A 26,114-nucleotide genomic window follows, 5' to 3' on the forward strand; every position below is an offset into this window, starting at 1 on the left:
TGAGAAAGCTGTGCCACTCATCCTGGATCAAGATGACGAGGACCATCCACCCGTGGAGGACGAAGGGCTTGGCAATGGGGCTAGTGATGTGGAGGATGTGGAGCCGCAAGAGGACATCCGGACTCGGCTCATACGCGACTTCTTTGCTTAGTGGTGAGTACCAGTGTCTGAGTGTGCACGCATTGGTCCCCGTGTGGCATGTGTTGTGATGTGTGTCTCCACCTGCATGTATGGCACGTGAGTCAGAGGTGTGTGTGGGTGTGTCACTGGAGTGATGGTGCCAGTGATGGTTGTATTTCCCCAGTCAGAATTGTGACCTAGCATGTTGTCATCCATACATGTGTCGAGTAAATGCACATGCAAGTGGCTGTGCTTTTTGTGGCTGACTTCTTGTGTGTCTCTCTTCCCCAGGTACTTGCGCATGCCGTCTGCTGGTTGCATTGTTGTGGCACTGCTATTCCTCATGGACACGTCATCGTGTGCTGACTCAGTGTTACAGGCACGGACACGTTTGGAAGTCTCCTTAGGGTAAGGGATGCATCAGGGGTGTATTGGGTGTGGCAGTTGTTCACGATGTATGCACACTGCCCCTGTCGATGTTTGGTTCCTCTGCAGCCATGTTGCATCACCATGGTACACATCACATGCAGCTGGGTACACCTGAATAGATGGTCAGACTTGTTGACAGTCATCAGTGATGGGATAGTGGATTGTGATGATGGCATCAATGTGTGTAACACTGCCCTCGGACACATACGGTTTGCATTGGCTTGACATGCTGTGGGACTTCCACGTCAGCGGATCAATGGTGTATGGCAGGCTCTCCGTGAGCAGCTGTGGGTGTTTAGCTGTTAGCCGACACTTGTGTGCCAGTTCCATGGCTATCACGCATTTGTGCTGCAGAAGGGGGGTGCCAGTGTTGGACCCACATGTTACTCCACATGAAGTGTTCATGTGTACTTCAAGTTGCCTCTGCAATCCCGAAAACATGACTAATAAAGGTGTCCCTATGCCTCCAAGGTGCCTCTTCTCAGTCAATGCTGGTGTGTTGCCACGGTGCATCCAGCATGTCTGGCATGGTTTTCCCTGATAGTGGCTATGTGTCTATGTGTCGAGTAGCAAGATGCAAGCTGTGTGTGTGGGATGAGACTGTGTATTGTGCATGATGTCCATGACTGTGTGGGTATTGTGACATGTGCCATCCCCATGCATCCAACGTTGGCCAGGCCCCCATTATCTGCATCCACCGGACTCAAGCTTGCAGGACATGGTTCTGCCACCTATCTACACATACCTGGGTGCCCCCAGGACACTGGACATGATCCCTGACCTCTGCGCATGACTGTTGCTGTACTCAATATGTCTGTCAGCACGCTTGTGCGGCCACCCCCTCAGCTGGTTGGGCCCATCACGGGTGTGTATGGTGCTCCATGTCTGTCTTGCCTAATACACTGTGACCCATGTGTCCTGTGCCAGACTCAGGCCCCAGGGTGTGGATGGTTGAAGACAAAAGAGAACTCAGGCATGTTTAGACTTTACAAGACACATGTAAGGTAATAATGCAACCAGGAGGCATCTTCTCTTCATGGTGTGACTTTTTATTTTAGTGGGGGGGGGGGGGGGCGGGGTATGACATGAGGGGCTTTCCGGGTGTTTGGAATCCAAAGTTCAGTAGGGGAGTTGGTGTCCTTGCCATTTGAAGTCCTCAGAGTCCATGCCATAGTCTTTGTCAACATTGGTCAGACAGTGACCAGCAAGGCCATGTGGCAGAGAATGTCTTGATGCTGTGCTGCTGTTGCTCCAGTGGGCCAGGTGCCAGGCCAGGTGTCCTGGGAGATGGTGCTGTAGCGCCGACCCTCACGGTCTTTTCCGTGGACGACCCACCCTCCTGCGGGGACCCTCAGAAGCAGGCCGTGACGATGTTTGGGATGCTCCATCGGATGTTTCCTCCTCCTCCTCCTGATCCCTCCCTGTGGGTGGTGATGTTCTATGCCTTCTGGCACAAGGAGGGTTGCCCATGTTGTCGGCCATCCGACGGAGTGTATTGTGAATTCCCGTGTACACCGTCACGAGCTCAGCCTGTCCGTCCTCCATCCTCCGTTGGTGTTGCAGTAGACAGGCATGTAGCTCCGCATGTTGCTGGGCCTGCTGGGTCTTGATCCCCTCGAGGACGGACACAACCTAGGCCATGCCCGTGGTGTCCTGCCGGTATGTGTCCAGGATGTTTCGGACATGGGAATATACTGGTTCACCGTGTCCCTCCTGGCCAGCCTGGCTGCTTTGTGGTGGTGGGACAGGGATCCTGGGTGTCTCCTGGGATGTGGCAGGAGTGGGGGTGGTGGTTGGCCCCGTTGTACCTGACGCCGGTGCTGCAGGTCGTTGGACACCAGAGGGGCCAGGTTGGTCGGGGTCGTCCACAGAGTGGTGAGAGTCGCCGCTGCCGGTGGGATCGGCCTCCCGCAGAGCCGGGTCCTGTGAGTCTTCCCCCCCAGTGTTGGGGGGTGGACCACGAGGTTGACCTGTGTGTGAGAGAGACAATGTTAATTTTGGTCCATGCAACATCAATGTTTCATCAGTTTCAAAGTTGGAACATTTCCTCTGGGAATTTGGATCTGTCTTGCATTCCACTCACAGTGCACTTGTGCATGGGTGTGTCCCTTGGGCACAGCTTTGGCGCCTTTAACTATGTGTGGCACAGTCTTACTTGCTGCGTCAAGTGTGACTGCAGTCAGCAGTGGAGTGGGCAGGTGTGGCGAACCGTGCATTGGCGCCTTCCGTGTTGCACTGTACGTGGGCACATGAAGTTGTTCCACACACTTCAATGATGCAGGTAGCTGTCGTTGTGCTCGTGCACAGGTTGTGACATGGCCCTGTGTTTTGCCATGGAGGACACTGGCCACCCTTGTCTACATGCACGCAGTCCACCTGCTGACAAGCAGACATTCCCACACACCACATGGCTGATTTGCTCTCCCTGTGTCTCCCTCCCTCTGTGTCCCCCTCTCCCTCCCTCTGTGTGTCAGCCTCCTCCCTCTGTCCGTCTTCCTGTGTCTCCCTCTCTCTCTGTCCCCCTCTCCCTCCCTCTCTGTCCCCCTCTGTGTGTCAGCCTCCTCCCTCTGTCCATCTTCCTGTGTCTCCCTCCCTCTCTGTCCCCCTCTCCCTCCCTCTCTGTCCCCCTCTCCCTCCCTCTGTGTGTCAGCCTCCTCCCTCTGTCCGTCTTCCTGTGTCTCCCTCCCTCTCTGTCCCCCTCTCCCTCCCTCTCTGTCCCCCTCTCCCTCCCTCTGTGTGTCAGCCTCCTCCCTCTGTCCGTCTTCCTGTGTCTCCCTCCCTCTCTGTCCCCCTCTCCCTCCCTCTGTGTGTCAGCCTCCTCCCTCTGTCCGTCTTCCTGTGTCTCCCTCCCTCCTGTCCCCCTCTCCCTCCCTCTGTGTGTCAGCCTCCTCCCTCTGTCCGTCTCCCTGTGTCTCCCTCCCTCTCTGTCCCCCTCTCCCTCCCTCTGTGTGTCACCCTCTGTCACCTCAGCCCAGCTTCCTGGGCACACACTGTTAGCAGATCTTTGAATGGCCCTTGGCTTGTTGATGTGAGTTTGTTTCTGATCTCCAGGCACCCATTGGGTGTAGTGTGTGTCTCTGCGCTGCTGCTGTGGTGGTGTGTGCTGCCACTCTTTCACAGTGTTGGCTGTTCAGTAGCTGCTGTCATGTGCAAAACAGTGCCTTCACCCCCATGTGTTAATGCAAGGCGTCCGCCATTTGCTGGCGAGTCTTTCCTGTGTGGGGACACACTGTTTGTCTGGCTGTGACCTAGGCCATATGGGCAGAGGGCATTGTTGTCAGCTTCTGAGTTGCACTATGTGATTTTTTGGTCCCACCCTCCCGCCATCCGGGTTACCGTGTCATGTGTTGGTGTCTTCTGTGGCCTGTGACTTGACATTGTCCAGCTGGGTGCATGGGGCATGGTGGCGCCAGTGGCATGTGCGTGTTCATGGAGTGTGGTTGAGTCATACGATAGCTTGGGGTGGTTGCGTGCCTGTTTGTGAGTTTGGTTGTGGATGACGTTCCCCCCATGTGAGGTGCGTTGTTTGTGTACTCACCCGGGTCTCGGAGTCCTCCTAATCCTTCGACTGCCTCCACCGGCAGTATGGCCATCACCCTCTCCTCCCAGGGATGGTAGTGTACGGGTCTGCGGGACGGCCCTCCTCCAGTGACGTTGGCCTGGTTGTGTTCATCCGTCATCTTGGCTCGGACCCTCCTCCGCAGATCGTACCACCTGGCTTGGCATTCCTGCTTGTTCCTTCTGGTGTCCGCAACAGCATTCACAGCATCGACGATGGTCTGCCACATGGCTGTTTTTTCTGAAATGCTGGTCTGTCTGACCAATGTTCCAAAGAGGTGTGGGTCGACTCTGAGGATTTCATCGACAAGGACCTCCAACTCTCGGTTACTGAACTTTGGATTCTTGTTAGTGGGCATGGTGAGGGGTGTGGGTGTGGATGGTGGGGGGGGATGTGTGGATGGTTGTGGGTGTGTGGGTGTGGTTGTTTGGGTGTGTGTGTGAATGTGATGGGGGGTGTTTGTGAAGGTGGTTGTTTGAAGGTGTGCAAGTGTAAGGTGTGGTAAAGCTTCTAGTTTGGTGCTGTAGGTTGTCTGTGGGGTCTGGCAGCAGTGAGTCTGTTGCAAAGGCTCATGGTTTGTGTGTGTGGGCCCTTTTTATTGGTCTATTGGTGGGTGTGGCTGTGTTTGAAGTTTGGGTGGGTGTGTTATAAGGAGTGGTGGTGTTTGGGCCCTCTGTTTGTTTTTGGCAGTTGCAGGTCAGTGAATGTGTTGTTTTAGTGGTTGTTGGACATGTTTAGTGGCTTTGTGCCATTCGAATGGTGTATTCTTGTGTTGTTTTGTTTTGTCCTGGTTGTGTACGTGCGTTTTTAGCATGTGTACGGGGTGTACATGGGCCATTTTGTTGTACAGTGCTGTCCTTGTGTGTGGCTTGGTACGACTCGTACATGCGGTTGTGATGTTGGGGCCTGGGGTGCGCTCCGTACTTAGGGGGTTGTGGTGGGGGTAAGACTCTGACGTACACGGGTGTACATACACGGGTGGGGGTACGACTCTAATGTACACGGGTGCACATACACGGGTGGGGGTACGACACGTACAGGGGTGTACATACACAGGTGGGGGTACGACACGTACAGGGGTGTACATACACGGGGGTACGACACGTACAGGGGTGTACATACACGGGTGGGGGTACGACACGTACAGGGGTGTACATACACGGGTGGGGGTACGACAAGTACAGGGGTGTACATACACGGGGGTACGACACGTACAGGGGTGTACATACACGGGGGTACGACACGTACAGGGGTGTACATACACGGGGGGTACGACACGTACACGGGTGTACATACACGGGGGTACGACACGTACAGGGGTGTACATACACGGGGGTACGACACGTACACGGGTGTACATACACGGAGGGGTACGACACGTACACGGGTGTACATACAGGGGGGAGTACGACACGTACACGGGTGTACATACACGGGGGGTACGACACGGGTGTACATACACGGGGGTACATACACGGGGGGTACGACACGTACACGGGTGTACATACACGGGGGGTACGACACATACACAGGTGTACATACACGGGTGGGGGTGTACATACACGGGGGTACGTCTCGAACGTTAGGGGGCTGGGGGTAGTGTTGGGCGCGTATGCGGGCACATGTCTCCATGGTTGCTATGGGAGTTTGGTGCGGACGGTGTTTTTTCCATACGGTTGTAACATCGGACGCACGGGATGGATCGTGATTCCTCGGTCGGACTTCACTTTTCACATTTGTACGGTAAATCGTCCGAGGACGTGTCGGACACATTTTCCGACCCGAGGACGTGTGGGGAATAATTCCCAATGCGATTCGTATGGTCTTTTTCCCATGCGAATCGTAATTGACAGTTTGTACGGCACTTGTACGATTCGTACGGTAAAAAGACCGGATACGAGTCGTACGGGGAAAATTTTTACCGGATCGTGATCGGCACCAAAATCTATTAAGAAATCTCATTGTATTAATATTGATTGTGAATAGTGCTGGATCTTGACGAGATACACTGCTCAGTTCGTATATTGTTCTGCACACAAAAAAAATCACATCACAACTTTCACACCAATTGCAATGCGAAACAAATTCCGGCGATAAGACACGTTAGCACCAGGGATTTTACACCTGCTTTCTGCTTGTGTTAAGCAGGACAACTACCTGCACCATGAAAGGGAACACAGCCAAGAGCCACACCAGAACACCCACAGGTGCCATAGAGTCAATGAGCATGATACAGGGATACCCATGAGGGCCAGAAGACTCATCTCAACAACTCCAGGACCGCCAATGCCCCCCAAACCCACATCTTAGTAAGTGTGTCCCTGTGGTCATTGTCTTAGCATGATAGGCACGAGCCCTGCAACATCACAGTGTGCTGTCACCTCAGCGTTGACAGTGAGCCTGGACGTGTAGCTACGCACGCATCCTCCTGCATGCACAACTGGCGTGTGCTGGTCTGGGGTTCACAGGTCAGTGCAGGGGTGTGCCTATCCGGCAAGGGGAATGGGGTGTCTCGGACATGTCCATGTACAGGAAGTGCGGTAAGTGTGTCTCTGTGTTCTGGTGTGGCCTGCTACAAGAGCCGCAGGAGTCGATGTTGTAAAGTGGCATGCACCACCTCCAAACGGCACTGTGATGGTGTAGTTGGAATGTAGCAGGACATGCGCAAATAGGCATTACAATGGTGTGCCGTACGAGTGCACGAGACACAACAGCGCACCGTACAAAAGTGTGGGGGCTCGTGGGAGGGAGGAGCAGCTGTTTGGCAACATAACACACAGTGAACTCGACCATGTGCCACATGCTGGGCATCTCATCCATGATGACCACGGTCGCAGACATCCCACAACACCAACGACTGGCCTTTGTACACATCCTGTATGAATGCAGCGTGGTTTTCACGTCTATGCTTGTTTAGTGGTGTGATGTTGGTGGGTTGTGTGACTTGTGCTCCTTGTTGGTGTGTTTCATTTTGGCCATTGTTAGTCTATATGTGTGTTGTACTTAATTGTGCATGTGTGCCATTCTGCCCATCTCCCCCTTCCCCCACTCCCTGCTTCTTCCTATTGCTGTTGTGTCTATAATTTTGTTGCTGCACACATAAATACATGTAAAGAATAAATTAGAATAGTTCCTTGATTCTTTTAGGTTTCAAAACTTCTCTATTGGTTTCTTTTTAATTTTCCATATGAACCGTTTTTTAATATTCAACAACACATAGAAGTCAGAAGTGCAACGTATTCTATCAACACACTTTCTAGAACATTCTACAACAAGTGCAGGTTAAAAGTTCATAAATTTTTTAAAACTTAACAATATTTTTTTGCAACATTTTCTTGAACATTTAACGACACGTGCAGGTTAAAAGTTCACGATTGTTTTAAGTTCCAACAGTGCCTTCCAAATGCAAGTAGCAGGTGTGGTTGAGCTGAGCAAATTTTATCCTACGATATGTACTCCACGTTGAAACTGCTTTTTCTTAACCAATCACAAAGATGCTTTTCCACAAAACTAATGTGCACCCTACTTTTAAAAAAGAATTCTTTTCATGATATCTTTAGAGATAAGTTATAGATAGGAATTAACATTTAAAAAACCTTTGAAATTCACTGAAAAAACCATACGTTTCATGCACGTTATAGTTAGGAATTGGCATTTAAAAAACCTTTGAAATTCACTGAAAAAACCATAGGTTTCAGGCACGTTATGGTTAGGAATTAGCATTTAAAAAACCTTAGAAATTAACTGAAAAAACCATAGGTTTCAGGGGCGTTATAGTTAGCTGGACATTTCCCTTGTACAAAACCCTAGAAATTCCCCTGTTATAGTTAGTTCAGCTAACTATAACTCGCGCCCCCGCAATGCACTGCTGATGACGTCACATATTACATCACTCATGACATGGTCAGTGACATCAACAGTTAAACATAATATATATATATTTACTTTAAAACAATTAATAAACTTTTTTTTACAATTGGAAATTATATAAAAATGTACATATATATATATATTACCTACTGGCGGTCGCCAGTAGGTAGTTATAGTTAGGACCACGTTTCCATAGGAAATCCGCAACATTCTATTTTGAATAACTTTGGCGCCGGTTGACGAATCCTCGTGAATTTTTCAAAATAGGTGGGGCGCTACGCTCCGCTCCTACCCTGAAAGTCTCGGGGGGATTCGTCAAGCGGGGGCTGAGATAAAAGGGGGGTCCCAAAACGCGTTTTTCCCATGCATTTTTCCATAGGACCTTTAGACACAGCTACAGCCCGAACGGCTGAACAGAATTACTTGAAATTTGGCAGAGAGGTAGTCCTCAGGTCAAGGAAGTGCCTTTTGTAGGTTTGGTGTAAATCTGTTCAGTAGATTCTGAGAAAATAGCCTTTAAATCAATATATATATCTGAGCCAGCGTACGGTGCGCTTACGGTGCGCTTACCGTACGCGTACGGTGGCGTGCGCGATTCTGATTGGTTGTTAGATCTTAGTAAACATTCGAATCGGTCGAAACCAGGAAGCGGCGGCCGCCATTTCGTGTGTTTCACTCAGAAAAAAAAGAGTGATATCTTGAAAAGGGGGCAAGGGAGAGAGTTACAGACCCCCTAACATTTGTAAGGGGGTCAAAGAAGGACAGAAAAGTACAAAGAAAACATTTATTGATTTAAAAAAAAAATCGCGGGGTACGCGTACGGTAAGCTTAACGTACGCGTACGGTAGAAAAAAAATAAAATAAAATAAATGAAATGCAGATTTAAGAGTTTAGATATTAGGGGGCTCTAAAAAGAGCCGTTGTGTTTATGAAGTGATTTTTTAGTGGTACCTACAAGTAAGTACCGATGCAGAGTCTAAGGTTCAAGAGGAAGACTCTGTTCCCTTCATCAGTGAAGTGCACACCATCTCCTCTATAAATGTCTTGCATGTCGTAACGCAAGTTGTTGTGGTAAATGGAACCCATACCATAGTCACGGAGGAAAGCAGAAACAGATTTGTTGACGTGCTTTCTTGCTTTGTCAATCTGTGGACAGAAATGATTGGACCAGTTCCATTTTTGCCTTTGGCATATGTTAGAAAACACAAAGGCAGTTTTAGGGAAAAGTGAAAACAGTTGTGCAAAGGTGTCCTTCATAAGCATTTCCAGACCTACCCCAGTCAAAGTGCCTAGGTCATTGCCACCACAGTGCACTATTATGAGGTCAGGGTGTTGGATTTGCATGAAGGATTTCACCAATGGCATCAATTGGTGCCACTTTAACCCTCTCTGACCAATCCATTTAATGTCTACATTTGGCAAAGCAAGGTCTCTCACCATATCTGTTTTCTCTGCATACTTTTCACTCCAGAAGACATAGCTGTGCCCTACAATCCACACTGTGAACATCTTCAAAGGAGAACTAGATGCACTCAGGAGGTGTAATTCAGTAGAATGGTAAAAAGAAATGAAAGACAGTTTGGAAATGGGGGCATACATATTTTTTTTATAAAAAAAAGAACTGATTGGCTGTTTCATACCATTCTACAATAAAAACTAGGCTGTATGTGTAAATTAATAGAAGCATGTTTTGTATTGGTACAGAGAAATGTGTTACCAAAGAACAGTACTATGGATTTGCTGTTAGGTTTGAAAAGTCAAGCACTCTTGCCCTTTGGAAATAAAACATTGTTTGGTGAACTTCTGACCTAACTCCACACAGCAGTGTTCCATGAGCTGTTGCTATGGTAGCAGGCAGAAGTCAAGTTGGGGGAAGGGTACTAGGCAGAAGTCAAGTTGGGGGAAGGGTACTTTTGGAAAAGGGTTGGTTTTCAACCAATAGAAATGTGTGATTACATTTGGAAAAAAGGGGGAAGCACTGAGATTTGAAATTAACATGTATATGTGTGGGAAAAGAGAGGGAAAGTTTGCCATTATCTGGTTCTGCTGAGAGGAGAGAGGTGTAAAGAACAGAAATCCTGGCTCTGATAATCTGCTGTTTGAGTGCCACATTTCTTTCACAACTAACTAATTTTAAAGGTGAGTTTAGAGTTTGAGAGGGGATGTATATGGTAAATTAAGAAATGAATAATAGAAATGGAATTCCTTTTGTTGAAGTTGTGTTTATCATTTTCTGTTTTGGGAGAAATTTAAATGTGAGGAACATGTAAAATAATATGGACTATGTTTTCACGATAAATTAAGGTGTACTGGTATAAATAAGGAATACTTTTAGGGTTTGAGGTTGCACTCAGTAATGCAAATACATTCAGCATTACTAAGGCTGGTTGCCCTTGCTGGAGTGTAGTCAGTCACCCAGGTTACACATGTTGTTGGTCTCAGAAAGCTGTTTGGTATTGCTCTGGTGATTTTACATTTGCATTAGATGGAAAGGGGGAGGTATTTTTTTATGCAGAAGCAGACTCTTAGCACACAGCCAGCTGCTTACCCTGTGGAATCATGCACAGTATTCACAACCGAGTGGGGTTTGAGGTTTCAGTCAGTAATGCAAATACATTCAGCATCGCTAAGGCTGGTTGCCCTTGCTGGAGTGTAGTCAGTCACCCAGGTTACACATGGTGCTGGTCTGAAAAAGCAGTTTGCACATGTGCTTTTTTAAGAATCTAAAAAGTTGGTTTAAAATGTGTCAGTCTGTAAAAGTGTTTATCACTTGCCAAAAAAAATAAATAGTAAGTGTGCTTTCAAATTGGCAAAGAAATTTCGTTTTGTGACTAATATGAAAACATGACTCTGTGTGCAAAAAGGAATTACAGGCAGAGATTTATTGCGTATTGCTCTGGTGATTTCACAGTTGCATTAGATGGAAAGGGGGAGCCATTTTTTGGTGCAGAAGCAGACTCTTAGCACACACCCAGCTGCTTACCCTGTGGAATCATGCACAGTATTCACAAGCGAGTGGGGTTTGAGGTTTCAGTCAGTAATGCAAATACATTCAGCATCACTAAGGCTGGTTGCCCTTGCTGGAGGGTAGTCAGTCACCCAGGTTACACATGGTGCTGGTCTGAAAAAGCAGTTTGCACATGTGCTTTTTTAAGAATCTAAAAAGTTGGTTTAAAATGTGTCAGTCTGTAAAAGTGTTTATCACTTGCCAAAAAAAAGAGTAGTAAGTGTGCTTTCAAATTGGCAAAGAAATTTCGTTTTGTGACTAATATGAAAACATGACTCTGTGTGCAAAAAGGAATTACAGGCAGAGATGTATTGCGTATTGCTCTGGTGATTTCACAGTTGCATTAGATGGAAAGGGGGAGCCATTTTTTAGTGCAGAAGCAGACTCTTAGCACACACCCAGCTGCTTACCCTGTGGAATCATGCACAGTATTCACAAGCGAGTGGGGTTTGAGGTTTCAGTCAGTAATGCAAATACATTCAGCATCACTAAGGCTGGTTGCCCTTGCTGGAGTGTAGTCAGTCACCCAGGTTACACATGGTGCTGGTCTGAAAAAGCAGTTTGGACATGTGCTTTTTTAAGAATCTAAAAAGTGGATTCAAAATGTGTCAGTCTGTAAAAGTGTTTATCACTTGCCAAAAAAAAGAGTAGTAAGTGTGCTTTCAAATTGGCAAAGAAATTTCGTTTTGTGACTAATATGAAAACATGACTGTGTGAAAAAAGGAATTACAGGCAGAGATTTATTGCGTATTGCTCTGGTGATTTCACAGTTGCATTAGATGGAAAGGGGGAGCCATTTTTTGGTGCAGAAGCAGACTCTTAGCACACACCCAGCTGCTTACCCTGTGGAATCATGCACAGTATTCACAAGCGAGTGGGGTTTGAGGTTTCAGTCAGTAATGCAAATACATTCAGCATCACTAAGGCTGGTTGCCCTTGCTGGAGTGTAGTCAGTCACCCAGGTTACACATGGTGCTGGTCTGAAAAAGCAGTTTGGACATGTGCTTTTTTAAGAATCTGAAAAGTGGATTCAAAATGTGTCAGTCTGTAAAAGTGTTTATCACTTGCCAAAAAAAAAAGTAGTAATTGTGCTTTCAAATTGGCAAAGAAATTTCGTTTTGTGACTAATATGAAAACATGACTCTGTGTGCAAAAAGGAATTACAGGCAGAGATTTATTGCGTATTGCTCTGGTGATTTCACAGTTGCATTAGATGGAAAGGGGGAGCCATTTTTTGGTGCAGAAGCAGACTCTTAGCACACACCTAGCTGCTTACCCTGTGGAATCATGCACCGTATTCACAAGCGAGTGGGGTTTGAGGTTTCAGTCAGTAACGCAAATACATTCAGCATCACTAAGGCTGGTTGCCCTTGCTGGAGTGTAGTCAGTCACCCAGGTTACACATGGTGCTGGTCTGAAAAAGCAGTTTGGACATGTGCTTTTTTAAGAATCTGAAAAGTGGATTCAAAAGGTGTCAGTCTGTAAAAGTGTTTATCACTTGCCAAAAAAAAGAGTAGTAAGTGTGCTTTCAAATTGGCAAAGAAATTTCGTTTTGTGACTAATATGAAAACATGACTCTGTGTGCAAAAAGGAATTACAGGCAGAGATTTATTGCGTATTGCTCTGGTGATTGCACATGTGCTTTTTTAAGAATCTGAAAAGTGGATTCATAATGTGTCAGTCTGTAAAAGTGTTTATCACTTGCCAAAAAAAAGAGTAGTAAGTGTGCTTTCAAATTGGCAAAGAAATTTCGTTTTGTGACTAATATGAAAACATGACTCTGTGTGCAAAAAGGAATTACAGGCAGAGATTTATTGCGTATTGCTCTGGTGATTTCACAGTTGCATTAGATGGAAAGGGGGAGCCATTTTTTGGTGCAGAAGCAGACTCTTAGCACACACCCAGCTGCTTACCCTGTGGAATCATGCACAGTATTCACAAGCGAGTGGGGTTTGAGGTTTCAGTCAGTAATGCAAAAACATTCAGCATCACTAAGGCTGGAGAAATTTCGTTTTGTGACTAATATGAAAACATGACTCTGTGTGCAAAAAGGAATTACAGGCAGAGATTTATTGCGTATTGCTCTGGTGATTTCACAGTTGCATTAGATCAGAGGTCTTCAAACTTTTGGATGCCGAGACCCCCCTGTCAACATTTTGAGGCGTAAGGACCCCCTCTTGACAAAAATGTCTAAACCTGTTGACTAAATTGCGTGGGATGAAAATGTAAATAAGGTTATGTGATGCCGCGTATTTTGGGATAGCATTGCTTCATTATTTTGATATTTGTTACACACAGTAACGCTGAGGAAAGATTTCACCCAATCAGTACCCATTTATAACCAAAATACAGCAATTATCATCAGAAAGATTTCAAGTCAACCTTTGTGAAGGGCCTTCCACTCTGCAGCAATACGTGCTGCCACATTAGAAGCTCACCTCGCCCTGACCGGAAGAAGCAGGGGTCCCTTAAAACCCTGGCGGTTTTGTGTAGAGTTAAGCCTTTTACCCATGCAGCTTTCCTCTCACCCCCTCCCTTCCATCCCTCTCTCCTCTCCTAACCCCGGATCCCTCTCTCACTTTGCAGGTCATTTTCTTTCACCCCTTTTTACAACTTCTGAACTCTCCCCATTCAACCTCTCACTTCACCTTTAATCACCTCTTGCCATTCTGTCCTTTCACTGCCCTCATCTCTAACAGTCTCTCACATTTATCTCATGGCCTCTCTGGCCCTGTCACCTCCCGTGCCCCTCAGCACTTCTCATTCACCTCGTCTCTTCATTCAAATTTTTGTCTATTTGTATCTTACACCTCTCCAGTCCCCCCATTCCTCTTTCACATCTCCCCTTTGTTCTAACAGAAGCCCTCACCTTTGGATCACACTCACTTCTTGCGTGTCCACACTTCTCTTCGGCAATTCACATTTCTCCTCATCCCTGACCTCTTCAATCAAATTCTCTCACTCCCTTGCTGTCCTCTCTCATTTTGGGTGCGGATGCAAGTTCAGAATGGGATGAATGAATGTATGATTACTGATGGGCTTGTTTGAGTGAGTTACATATTGAGTAGTGAGGGGGACAGGTGAGTGAAGTGTCACATGAGTGCAGGATGAGTAGTGTACTCGTGTGACTGCAGGTTGAGGTATAGTGTGAGCAGGACAAGTGCATTTTGAGAGCAGAGTGATCACTGTGAGTGCAAGGTGAGCGGGTGAATGGTGCAAGTGCATGGTGATCAGTGTGAGTGCATTGTGATCGCTGTGAGTGCAAGGTGAGCGGGTGAATGGTGCAAGTGCATGGTGATCAGTGTGAGTGCATTGTGATCGCTGTGAGTGCAAGGTGAGCAGGTGAATGGTGCAAGTGCATGGTGATCAGTGTGAGTGCATTGTGATCGCTGTGAGTGCAAGGTGAGCGGGTGAATGGTGCAAGTGCATGGTGATCAGTGTGAGTGCATTGTGATCGCTGTGAGTGCAGGGTGAGCGGGTGAATGGTGCAAGTGCATGGTGATCAGTGTGAGTGCATTGTGATCACTGTGAGTGCAGGGTGAGCGGGTGAATGGTGCAAGTGCATGGTGATCAGTGTGAGTGCATTGTGATCACTGTGAGTGCAGGGTGAGCGGGTGAATGGTGCAAGTGCATGGTGATCAGTGTGAGTGCATTGTGATCACTGTGAGTGCAGGGTGAGTGTGACAATGAAGGGCGAGAATGAGGAATGAGTTGTCTGAATGCAGGGTGCATTCCCAGACCCATGAAGTAACTCAGCATGTTATTGACGGGGCGTAGACTTTAAGATCTAAGTTAAACTATTGCGGCATTTATCGGGGATCGAGGGTGAAGGAAATAAATAATGTGCTGATCCTGCAACAAACTTCCAGTCGTTTGGTTAGGGTTGCCAGCAGATTATTTTGGTGGCCCAGTCGGTACAAAAAAAAAACAGTCACCTAAAGCGGTATTTTCAGCGCTTATCTGTGCATACTTCCCAGGGCCGGCTTTAGTGCTGGTGGTGCCCTGTGCGACCAGGTTTGTTGGTGCCCCCCACAATGACCACCCCCACCACGGATTCTCTCACTAGCACCCTTTAACAGTGACCAAGTCTCCATAACCCCACACTCTCAGATGAATTGAATTAGTTATATAGTGCCACTCATACCAGTGTAGGGTGTCCGAGCACTTTGCATCACACACACATTACACAGAGACAATCAATCATAAGTGTGTAAATCAGTGTATAGGAAATGTTACATAAGCCAAAGGACTAAAAGTATAGGAGTCACATGTCATCCATACTGGTAGGCAGTATAGTTCAAGAGTGCTTGGTGTGGAGAAGCACAAACTCAGTCGAAAAAGAAACAGCATAGTTGGGAGTTTCCTTTAATAATAAGAATTGACTTCTAGCCAAATTAACCCTTTTTGCAACATTAATCAATGGTCTAATAATGTATTCTTTGTAGTGTGCATGCTGTTCTAGGATGAAAGTTAATAGCTCACTATTCTATATTAGGACTTTAAGTTATAAATTGCAAGTAACAAAAGGATGTCTCTCTTGAAAGCAGTAACCTGCTGATCTCTTCACATCATACACACTCTGTAATCTACTTGGTACACGTTCTTTGCAGCAGGCACATTAACCCTCTGCACTAACTTCACCGAAGTCAAAACCTCAACTATGCAAAACACTGATCTCTCTCCAGGAAGATAATTAATCACACGAGTTATCTTGACATTTATGTGAGGCCTGGTAATTGCCGGGGAAAGAAACGCTGTGGCAGGTGCTTCAAAAGCACAATAAACTTTCACACACGGCGCCCCCAGGAAGCCAACTTTGTATTCCTTTCCATGAAATGCATTCTCACACTACGGCAGTGAATGTAAAATCCAAATGTAAGGAATAGGCACAGTGGGGACCCAGGGGGTACTGGAACCAGCAAAAAAACCTAAGCCTCTGTAACCAGTTTACAAAGGCATGTTAAATGGTCTTTAAAGACCTGTGAAAAAACACGGGGTGCCGGAGATAGGAATCCAGACACTGCCCAGCTGAGCCCCCAGCAGCTCAAGTTTCACTGCAGCAGCCCGGGCTGAGACACAGGACGGGGGAGGGGGGGGGGGCTGAAGCCCTTGGGCCTGGGCAGAAGTGTGACCGGGAAGGCGCGACCCCCTTTGCATCACTCCACGGCCCCCCTGGGGGTCGCGCCCCACAGTTTGAAGACCCCTGCATTAGATGGAAAGGGGGAGCCATTTTTTGGTGCAGAAGCAGACTCTTAGCACACACCCAGCTGCTTACCCTGTGGAATCATGCACAGTATTCACAAGCGAGTGGGGTTTGAGGTTTCAGTCAGTAATGCAAAAACATTCAGCATCACTAAGGCTGGTTGCCCTTGCTGGAGGTAAGTCAGTCACCCAGGTTACACATGGTGCTGGTCTGAAAAAGCAGTTAGGACAAGGGCTTTTTTAAGAATCTGAAAAGTGGATTCATAATGTGTCAGTCTGTAAAAGTACTTTTCCCTTGCCTAAAAAGTAGTAGAAAGTATGCTTTGCAATTGGCAAAGAAATTTCGTTTTCTGTCTAATTTCAAAGCATGACTTTGTGTGCACACAGGAATTATTTTTAGAAATTTAATTTGTGAAGGTGTTATTGTGATTTTCATTTATAGGAAAGGGGTTTATAGTATTTTAAGATTTCTAAAGAACATAAAAAATGTAGTAATATATTTAAATAAAATAAAGGAATTTTTTTTTAGTTTTTTTCAGGTATTGCTGAAGAGCAGTGAACAAAATTTAAGATGCCTACAAAATCCAGAGTAAAGAAAGACCACAAAAAAAACCTATATTTGAAGACAACTGGAGGACCTAAGTTAGTTGGAGATGCTCATGTTGGGAAAAAGAAAAAATCTTCTGGTAAGCAAACAAAAGATATTTTAAAGAACATATTCAAAAAAAGGAAAAATGTACAAAATGTCTGTACTGGAAAGAATGTTTTCAATAGAAAAGGAGAGGAAAAAATTGAGAATTTAGTTAATGCAAATATACCTTCTGCAACTAAAAAGATTAACTTAAACAGAAAAACAGCGTTTAAAGAGATACGTAGAAAAATGTTTCAGAGAAGAGTTATGTCCAATTTGATAAAGGATGTGAAGAAATATAAGCAAAAGGCTAAATTTTACAAGAGAAAAAAAGAAATTGAAGCCATTGCAGCAAAGGCATTAGAATTAAAAAGGAAACTATTCATTTTAATTTTGAATAGGATGCGTACATTAGATAAAATGGTTAATGTACTGAAATCACAAAGCAAAAGGAAAAGAGTAGTGAACAGAACAAACTTTTGTAAAGTGTTTTTAGGAAAATGGATGCATAGTTCAAGTAGTGAACCTTTTTTTAATGAAGAGAGCTATTTTCAAAGTAATAGTTTGCTGCATGCAGTTGACACCAGAGGTCGTGCTTACGAAGTGAAAAATGGTTGCATAATGGAGAAGGAGATAATGGTTCCAAGAGATGAGGTACAAGTGATGGCGGATGAGGCTATGGGGAGACGTCCTAAAGCCCCAGTGTACACTTGGAATTGTAGTAGTATTTGCACTGTGCGTCAGGAATCTATTGATAAATTTCGTGAGTTTCTAAGAGAATATAGTAAAAAAAGTGTAAAACAGAAGATTAAGGTGCTTCAAAGTCTAGATCCATGCAGAGTGAGAGAGAATACTGGTTTGCAGGGTCATTCTCTGGCTTGTCTATCTAGAAAAGTGTGTATTAGTGTTTTCCATCATTTTAGAATGCTGGCTGTTCATCATACTGAAATGAGAAAGTTTGTGAGACGGTTGTATTTTGCTAAAAGTCCAGCAATAAAGTTAGATGAATTGAATAGGGCTCTGTTCCGTGGGTCAGTATCAGATGTAGAGAAGGTTGTTGATGAAATTCAGTTTTGTTACTTTGGTCCTGAACAAAACAGTGCAGAAAAGGACACAGTAAATGAGGAAGAAGTGGAAGAGAATGTACAACCATTTGTAAGTAAGACATTTAATGATCACATAACAAAATTTGAAAAAATCTCTAATGAAAGACCAAATATTACTTGTATTTGTTGCCGCAGAACTCATTATAGAAAACAAACCAGGTATGTTGATCTCTATAGAAAAAGTGAAAATGAAGATAATTATAAGTGGAAGGATTTTGCCACATATATATTTCTTGAAAATTGTTTTGAATTGGGTGAAGTTCAGCGTATTTGTAAATACTGTTACAACAAATTAGAAGAAAATAGAATGCCGACCAGAGCTGTACATAATAATTTAGAATTGGATGTTATTCCTGCCGAACTTTCTGAATTAAATACTTATGAGTCTATACTTATTCAATGTGTTCATCCGTTCCAGACCATAGTACGTATGGAGCCCAAAACTGGTAAATTACCTCCTTCAGATTTACTGAGAGGTTTAAAAGGTAGAGTGGTATATTTGCCCTTGGATTTGAAAAAAAATATGGAAACTATTGATGCAGATACTTTGGAAACTGAACCATTAGTTATTCTGGTTAATGGTGTACCTACAAAGAATAAGAAGATTTGGCAGGAGCTGGTAGATGTACGGAAAGTACAAAGAGCAAATTTGTATTTGAAAAGGAATAACAAATGGTATGAATCAATTTATATAGAAGAAGAAGAAGAAGAAGATTTACAAGAAGACACAGAAACACCAACTGGACAAATTGAAAAAGTGGACAAGTCAAAGGAAGAAGAAATTTATGAACATTTTAGCATACATCCTCTTCATTCAAAAGAAGTTATGGGAGACAATATTGATCTGTTTCAGATGAAGAAAGCAAAAGGAACTCCCGTGAGTGTATGGGAGGAGAGCTTGGAAGCTCGATGTTTTCCCCAGCTGTTTCCTAAAGGAAAAGGAGGACGATACGATGAACGTCCAGAACAGATTCCAGCTTCTGAGTATCGGACTACAAGACTATATGCAGAAGATCCAAGATTTCGACAAAGTATTCCTTATTTGTTCCATCTTTTATTTGAAAGCGACTTGTCTGCATTATCATATGCAGTAAATCACATTTTAAAAAGTGGAGTACATTTACAAAATGTGTCTGCTAAGGATTTTATGGAGAAAGTTCAGCACCGAGATGATCATTTGGAAACACAACTGATCAATCTGATGGCTTGTCAGCGTGGGACTAATGAATATTGGTACCGACGCCATGGTGAATTAAAATGCATGTTACGGAATTTAGGAACACCAACATGGTTCGTTACCCTAAGCTGTGCTGAGTACGCTTGGGATGATTTACTGGATTTTCTACGAGAGGCAAATTCAAACATTAAAAACATCGAATACAAGACAGCAGGAGAACTGTGCTCATTGGATCCGGTTAATGTTTGCAGATATTTCAATCATAGATTTGAGGCTATGATGTCCTTCATCTGCAATAAAAAAAATCCACCTCTAGGAGAAGTAGTGGATTTCTTTTGGAGAAAAGAGTACCAGGCAAGAGGTGCTCCTCATATTCATATGCTGTTGTGGATCAAGGATGCCCCAAAGTTTGGAACAGATGCTGATGAAGCAGTGTTATCTTACATTGAAGAATATGCAACATGTGCTATACCAAAAAGCACAGAAGAGAAAAAGTTAAAGGAGCAAGTTTTACGTTTCCAAAGTCATCGGTGTGGAAAATACTGTCGATGGAAATACAAGAGCAAAGATAAATACTACACTAAATGTCGATTTGGATTTCCTAGACCTGTTCTTTAATATCCTGGCCAACTCCCAATATGGTTTTAGGAAGGGACGGGGAACAGTAGAACAGTGCCTCAATCTTGAACTTCTAATAGGGAAATATACGAAGGCAAAGAAAGGATCTCTTTATCTCTGCTTTGCAGATTTGAGCAGTGCCTTCGATATGGTGAACCATAAGATCTTATGGGAGAAACTCCTGGAAATGGGTGCACCAGAGGGCATTGTTCATTTCTTGGCCCGGCTCTATACCAATCTTAGATCGAGCGTACGTTATGGCTCGGCTGGGGAGTGTACCCCTAAGTTCCCTATTAGACGTGGTATCAGGCAGGGATGTGTACTCGCTCCCCTGCTTTTTACACTTTTTATTAACGAGGTTGATTCGGTCTTAAAGACTGTTGCGGCTGATACCCCTAAAACCCCTGATTTCCATATTCCTGTTTTACTTTATGCAGACGATGCCGTTATTTTATCTAGGACTCCCATCGGTCTGCAACGTCTAATGGACAGATTCTCTCTGTTCATTAAGGACAGGAAGTTGAAGATCAATAAATCAAAAACCTTTGTCATGGAGTGTGGCAATAGTTGTAAGAAGCCACATTCTTTTTTCATTGAAGGACAAAAGGTTTTAACAGTGGACACTTTCAACTACCTAGGTATTACCTTTTCTAAATCCGGTAGCTGGTCCAATGAGATTAATTATGTAAGGGGTAGAATGGCGAAAAGTGCCCATGGGGTATTTCAGTTCGCTTCTAAACTAGGGGATAAACGGCTCATGGACATGTTGAAAATCTACCAAATGAGGTGCCTTTCTATTACACTCTATGGTGCCGGTATTTGGGGGCATGCACCGAGTAGTAGTCTTCAAGTGGAAGAAAATACCTTTCTTAAAAGACTCTTAAGTCTACCCACTTCGGCTTCCACCGATCTGGTGCATAGGGAGTTTGGGATCCAACATCTCTCAGACCATGTAGCCCTTAGACCGCTTATGCTTTGGCGTGCAATATGGATAAAGGAAGAGACATCTTTAAATAGAGCCATTATTGAAGATTGTCTCTCCACCGATAAGCATCTATTGATTCCATGGGTAAAATTTGTTTCAGAAAGTTTTTCCGAAATTTATGATCTCAATGTATTAGAGGATCATCATGCAGCCTCTTGTTTTACCAAAAATGAGTTGAAATCTACTTTCATGAATCACAGGAATGAGAAGCGTGGGAGGACTAGTGATAATTTAACAACCTGTCGTTTTTATGGAAGTTTTAGTGAAACGATAGGGTTTCAACCATATCTGAGTTTTGTTTCCAGATCCTCCCATCGATTTGTTCTGACAAGACTCCGTTTTGGTATTGTTCATCATCTGGTCGCATTTCCAAGCATTAAGAAACACCCAACAGGTCCTTGCCCATGTGACAATATTACCGCACAAAGTACTGTACACTTCTTATTGTTCTGCTCATTTTACGGAAATTTCCGATCAGCTTTTTTAAAACCTGTTTTCAGGAAACATGGAGTCAGGACTGTAAAAGACACTATGAACCTGCTATTTAACCCGTCACCTGATGTATGTTTTTTCACTGCCACCTTCCTTTTACGGGCTATTAAAGCGAGGCCTAATCTGTCATTTTAATCTGTTTTAAAGTATTTATATGTTTGATTGTTAAAATGATGAAGTTTTTATGCATGTTTGCGCTTTTATGGACTTTGTTTTTAAGCTCCGAATAAAGCCTTATGAACTGAACTGACCTGTTCTTTCAAATGGAAGAGTAAACAGTTTTATGTCATCTGTGAGACATACTATCACAAGAAAATCACCTAAGAATACCTACAACCTTAAAAGAAAAGAAGAATCAAAAAATATAAATGACTACAACCCAGTCATTTTATCCATGTGGAATGCTAACATGGATATACAGTATGTAGCTGACAATTCCATTGCTGTTGCTCGATATGTAACGTCTTACATTACGAAATCAGAAAAAACAGAATTGAAGGAAATGTGGGAAGAGATTTCTCACGAGAAGACTGTCAGTAAGAAGCTGTACAGTTTCAGTTTGAAGATGTTATCGCATCGAGAAATTGGATCCTACGAATGTTCAGATAGGTTATCTTCTGCAAGTCTCTACTCGAAATCAAGAAGAATAATTTGGGCAAGTTTAGGCCTTGCAGCAATGAGAAATCGGGTATTGAAATCTGTTGGAGAAATTGAATATTTGGCCGAGAATGACCCAGAAAGTACAGATATTTTGAAATCAAACATGTTGGACACATATTACCCAAAGAGAAGTCATCATCTGGAGAACATGTGTCTTTATGAAGTGCTGCAGAACTACATTTATTCACGGAAAGCCGCAGAAGACATCAACAATGGAAAATATATAGTCATTGGTGAGGAAGGATGTTTGGTGAAGCAAACAAAAGGAAGTTTGATAAATCACAGGAAGCTGAGTTGCGACAGTACTGCCAAAAAGGAATTTTACTACTTGGCTCTTTTACAGCTGTTTAAACCATGGCGTACAGAGGATGAACTACTGGGAGAATTTCAAAGCTATGAAGATTCTTTTAATGCTTGCAAAGACAGCATACAATGCAGTACATTCTCAACTTATCTGCAAATGTTAAATGAAGAAATTGAACAGGAAACTACAATTGCAGCAGAAGTAGCTAGAGACAGATCTCAGGACAGCCAAAGTTCAGGAACACTCAGTCAAGATCCCCTAGGACAACCAATCGTTGAAAATGAAGCATCAATAGCCATGAATGAAGTGGAAACGGCTATGAATCAAGCTCAAGAAGAATTTATAGACTTACAAAATTTGGAAAGACAACTGAACGAAGAGCAGCAACAAATTTATGAAGAGATCAGAAACAAAATTGATCACGGATTTCTACATGAAAAAAAAGAGTGCTCATGCACATCATTTCATCCAATCAGGATGTATGTAAGTGGACAAGCTGGAACTGGAAAAAGTTTCTTAATAAAAGTCATCAGAAGCTACCTACAGCAAAAAACGGATTCTACTTTGTCTTGTGTGGTTACTGCTCCAACTGGGTTAGCAGCATATAACATAAAAGGAATCACCTTACATCGTTTGCTAATGTTACCAGTGGAGCATGAGAACAAAATACAATACAACAAGCTAACTGGAGAAGCATGCTTGGAAGTTTCAAGAGTATTGAAGAAGATGCAAGTTCTCATTATTGATGAGGTGAGCATGGTATCAAACTTAATGCTTGCCTTTGTGCATTTAAGAATGCAGCAAATTCTAAGGACAGACCATGACGTGTTATTTGGTGGAAAACATGTTATAGTTTTTGGGGATCTTCTACAGCTTACTCCAGTTAAAGGACAACCAGTGTTTAATACTGTGACACATGAAGACACAAAGAAGTCATTGGGAAGCATCGGTAATGCAAATATTTGGTCCTTCTTTGAGTACAAGGAACTCACTACCAATATGAGACAAGCAAACGATGAAGAATATGGAAGTATTCTGAAAGATATCAGAATTGGACTACTCACTGAAGCTGGCACAAAAGCATTACAGAGTCGGTTGCTACATAATTTATTTCCAAAGGAAGAAATAGTTGCAGAGAAGATATACAAGAACATTGCAGAAAAGAAAAGTGTCATCTGCTTAATGCCAACTCTACGTGAATGCTCAATATTCAATGAGGAGCTTTTGAAATTGGAAAAGGAAGATATCAGGAAATTGGAAGCAGTGGACAAAATTGAGGATGGAAGAATTACTATCACATTAACAGGCAAACTGAAAAATAAATTGGATTCACTAGAGAAGAACATTTCCAAAACTGCTGGATTAGAAAAAAATCTATATGTTTGCATGAACTGTAGAGTATTTTTAAGGAGAAATTTGGATGTTGAAAAAGGTTTAGTTAATGGAGCTATGGGAAGAGTTGTATGTTTTATTAATTATCAGAAAAAAGATGGAATTGAATGTTTAAAAATAAAATTTGATCAGATAGAAGAAGTTAAAGACATTTGTCGTTGTTCAGTTCGTTTCATGCTTGTGAAAGACTTATATGTACGTAGGAAGCAGTTTCCGTTTTCTCTAGCATATGCTGTAACTATTCACAAGTCTCAAGGATTGACTGTAGATTGTGCATTTGTGCACATTGGTTCAACTGTGTTCAAAGAAGGTATGGCATATGTTGCTTTGTCACGAGTGAAAACATTATCAGGTTTATTCATGATAGACTTTGATGACTCAAAAGTTAGTGCTGATACAAATTGTGTAAAGGAGTATAATAGATTAAGAAGAACCTATGCTCCTCATTTAGGTCAGTATCCTGTGTTGGAGAAACGTGTAGTTTCTCGTAAAAGGAGAAATGAGAATATCTGTAATGAAGATGTAGAGAGGAGGAAAAAAAAGAGGAGTGATGTAATTGCAAGCAAAAAGAAAAAGGAAAATGAAGAACAGGTTGTAGGATGTCATTTTGAAAATAGCTCTGGTGTCAACTGCTACGCTAATGTAGTGCTGAATGTTGCATTTTATCTGGAAAGTGTGCAAGAGCAGATAATAGTAAATCAGGGAAAAAAGATTCTGTTCTGAGTTGAGTCTCCTTTTTCAAAAGCTGAGTAATGATAAAACTCAAATAGAAAGTGCTACTGAAATTCGAAAACTTTTAGATGTATGTTCAGGACGAACACAGTTTTCTCAAAATGTACAGCAAGACGCACAGGAATTCTTGATGTTTTTTCTTCAGGTACTGGAAGAAGAAGGGGTTCCCATTGAAAATGTATTTGGTCTCTCTTATAAATGGGAACATAGTTGTGAAAACTGTTATAATATATGTGGCTCTAATGTTGATTCTGAAAGGTTTATTTATTTAACATTGCCAGAAAGTAAAACAGTCACTTTTGCTAAATTAGTTAAAGATGCTAATCATAGCATGGAATGCGGTGAGTGTCAATCTGACATGTTTTCAACGTTAATTTTAAAAGAATAAGGACAGTATGTAATTTTAATGATGCAACGCTGTAAAGCTGATGGTTCAAAATTAGATACTTTAATAAAGAAGTTTACAGGACAGCAATTATCAATTTCAGGAAAAACTTTTGTAACAGTTGCAATAATTTTCCATGATGGACCTACTGTAACTTCTGGTCATTACACAGTTTATCTTAAATGTGAAAAAGGCTGGACACTGTGTAATGATTCGCAATTGATTTTTAAGCAACGTTTGCCTTTTGATTTAGCAAATTCCTATCTAATCTTCCTGAAACCAAAATTTTAGAGAGACTTGGCAAGATCTGTACAAAACAAATTTACCATTTTATTGGATTACCATTGGAATTTTCAAAAAAAATGATTTTACAAATTATCATTTGGCCTAATGGAAAGGTAACCAATTGTAATGTGGACTTTTTCAATTTTTAATGAAACTTTGGAAAAGCAAAAATTTAGAAAAAAATCGGTAACATCTGCACAATTAAAATTTTGGAATGTTATTGGATTGCCATTGGAAATTTATTCCAAAAAGATTTTTAAAATTACTATTTGGCCATGCGGAAAGGTAAACAATTCTATTGTGGACTTATTTAATTATTAATTAATCTTTCGGAAACCAAAATGTTACAGACAATCGGTGAGATCTGTACAATTTAAACTTTAGATTTTTATTGGATTACCATTGGAAATTTAATCAAAAAAGAATTTTAAAATTACTATTTGGCCTAAAGGAAATGGAATCAGATGTATTGTGGAGTTATTGAAGATAAATTTTTGTGATTATACTTCTGAAACAAAAATGTCAGACGGTATTTTAAAGAAATAAGTATTGATATTAGATGATATTTTTTAAGAATATTAATCATTTCTATAAAGTTATGTTTATGCAAAAAGAGATTGTGGGCTTTTTTAAAACAATCTTTGAGATTGTTAATTTTTTTTTTGCCCGCTGTTAAATGATGAATGCAATTGCTTTCACAATTTATAGTGAAATGCAATATATTCTGAAAACAGTAAAAAAAAAAGGCAACATTTTTTTGGGAAAAATATGTAAATATGTGTACTGTATTATAAAATGTTTTATTAAATATTAATACTTTTTTCTTTTTTTTCCAGATTGAGATAGAAAATTTTCGACAACTAGAACCATTTTTAAAGCAATTAAAATTAAATTTAAATTAATAAATAATTTTTTGAGTGGGTATGGTAAGTCAAAAATTTCATGGTCCCTTTTTTCCACTTCTCCACAATCACATTTTCAGTTTTTCATTGTAGTCTCTCAAGGACCTTGTAATGTGATAATTGATTTTTAGTGTTTTTTAAAAAAAAAAAAATATATTACGCGTACCATACGCGTACGGTAAAAAAAAAAAAATCAAAAAAAAGTTTCAAAAACATATATAAAAAATAGATGAAAGGTAAGGTTGGCTCTTAAAAGAG

This window comes from Triturus cristatus, chromosome 1_1 (assembly GCF_964204655.1).
Source record: "Triturus cristatus chromosome 1_1, aTriCri1.1, whole genome shotgun sequence".
Lineage (NCBI taxonomy): Eukaryota > Metazoa > Chordata > Amphibia > Caudata > Salamandridae > Triturus > Triturus cristatus.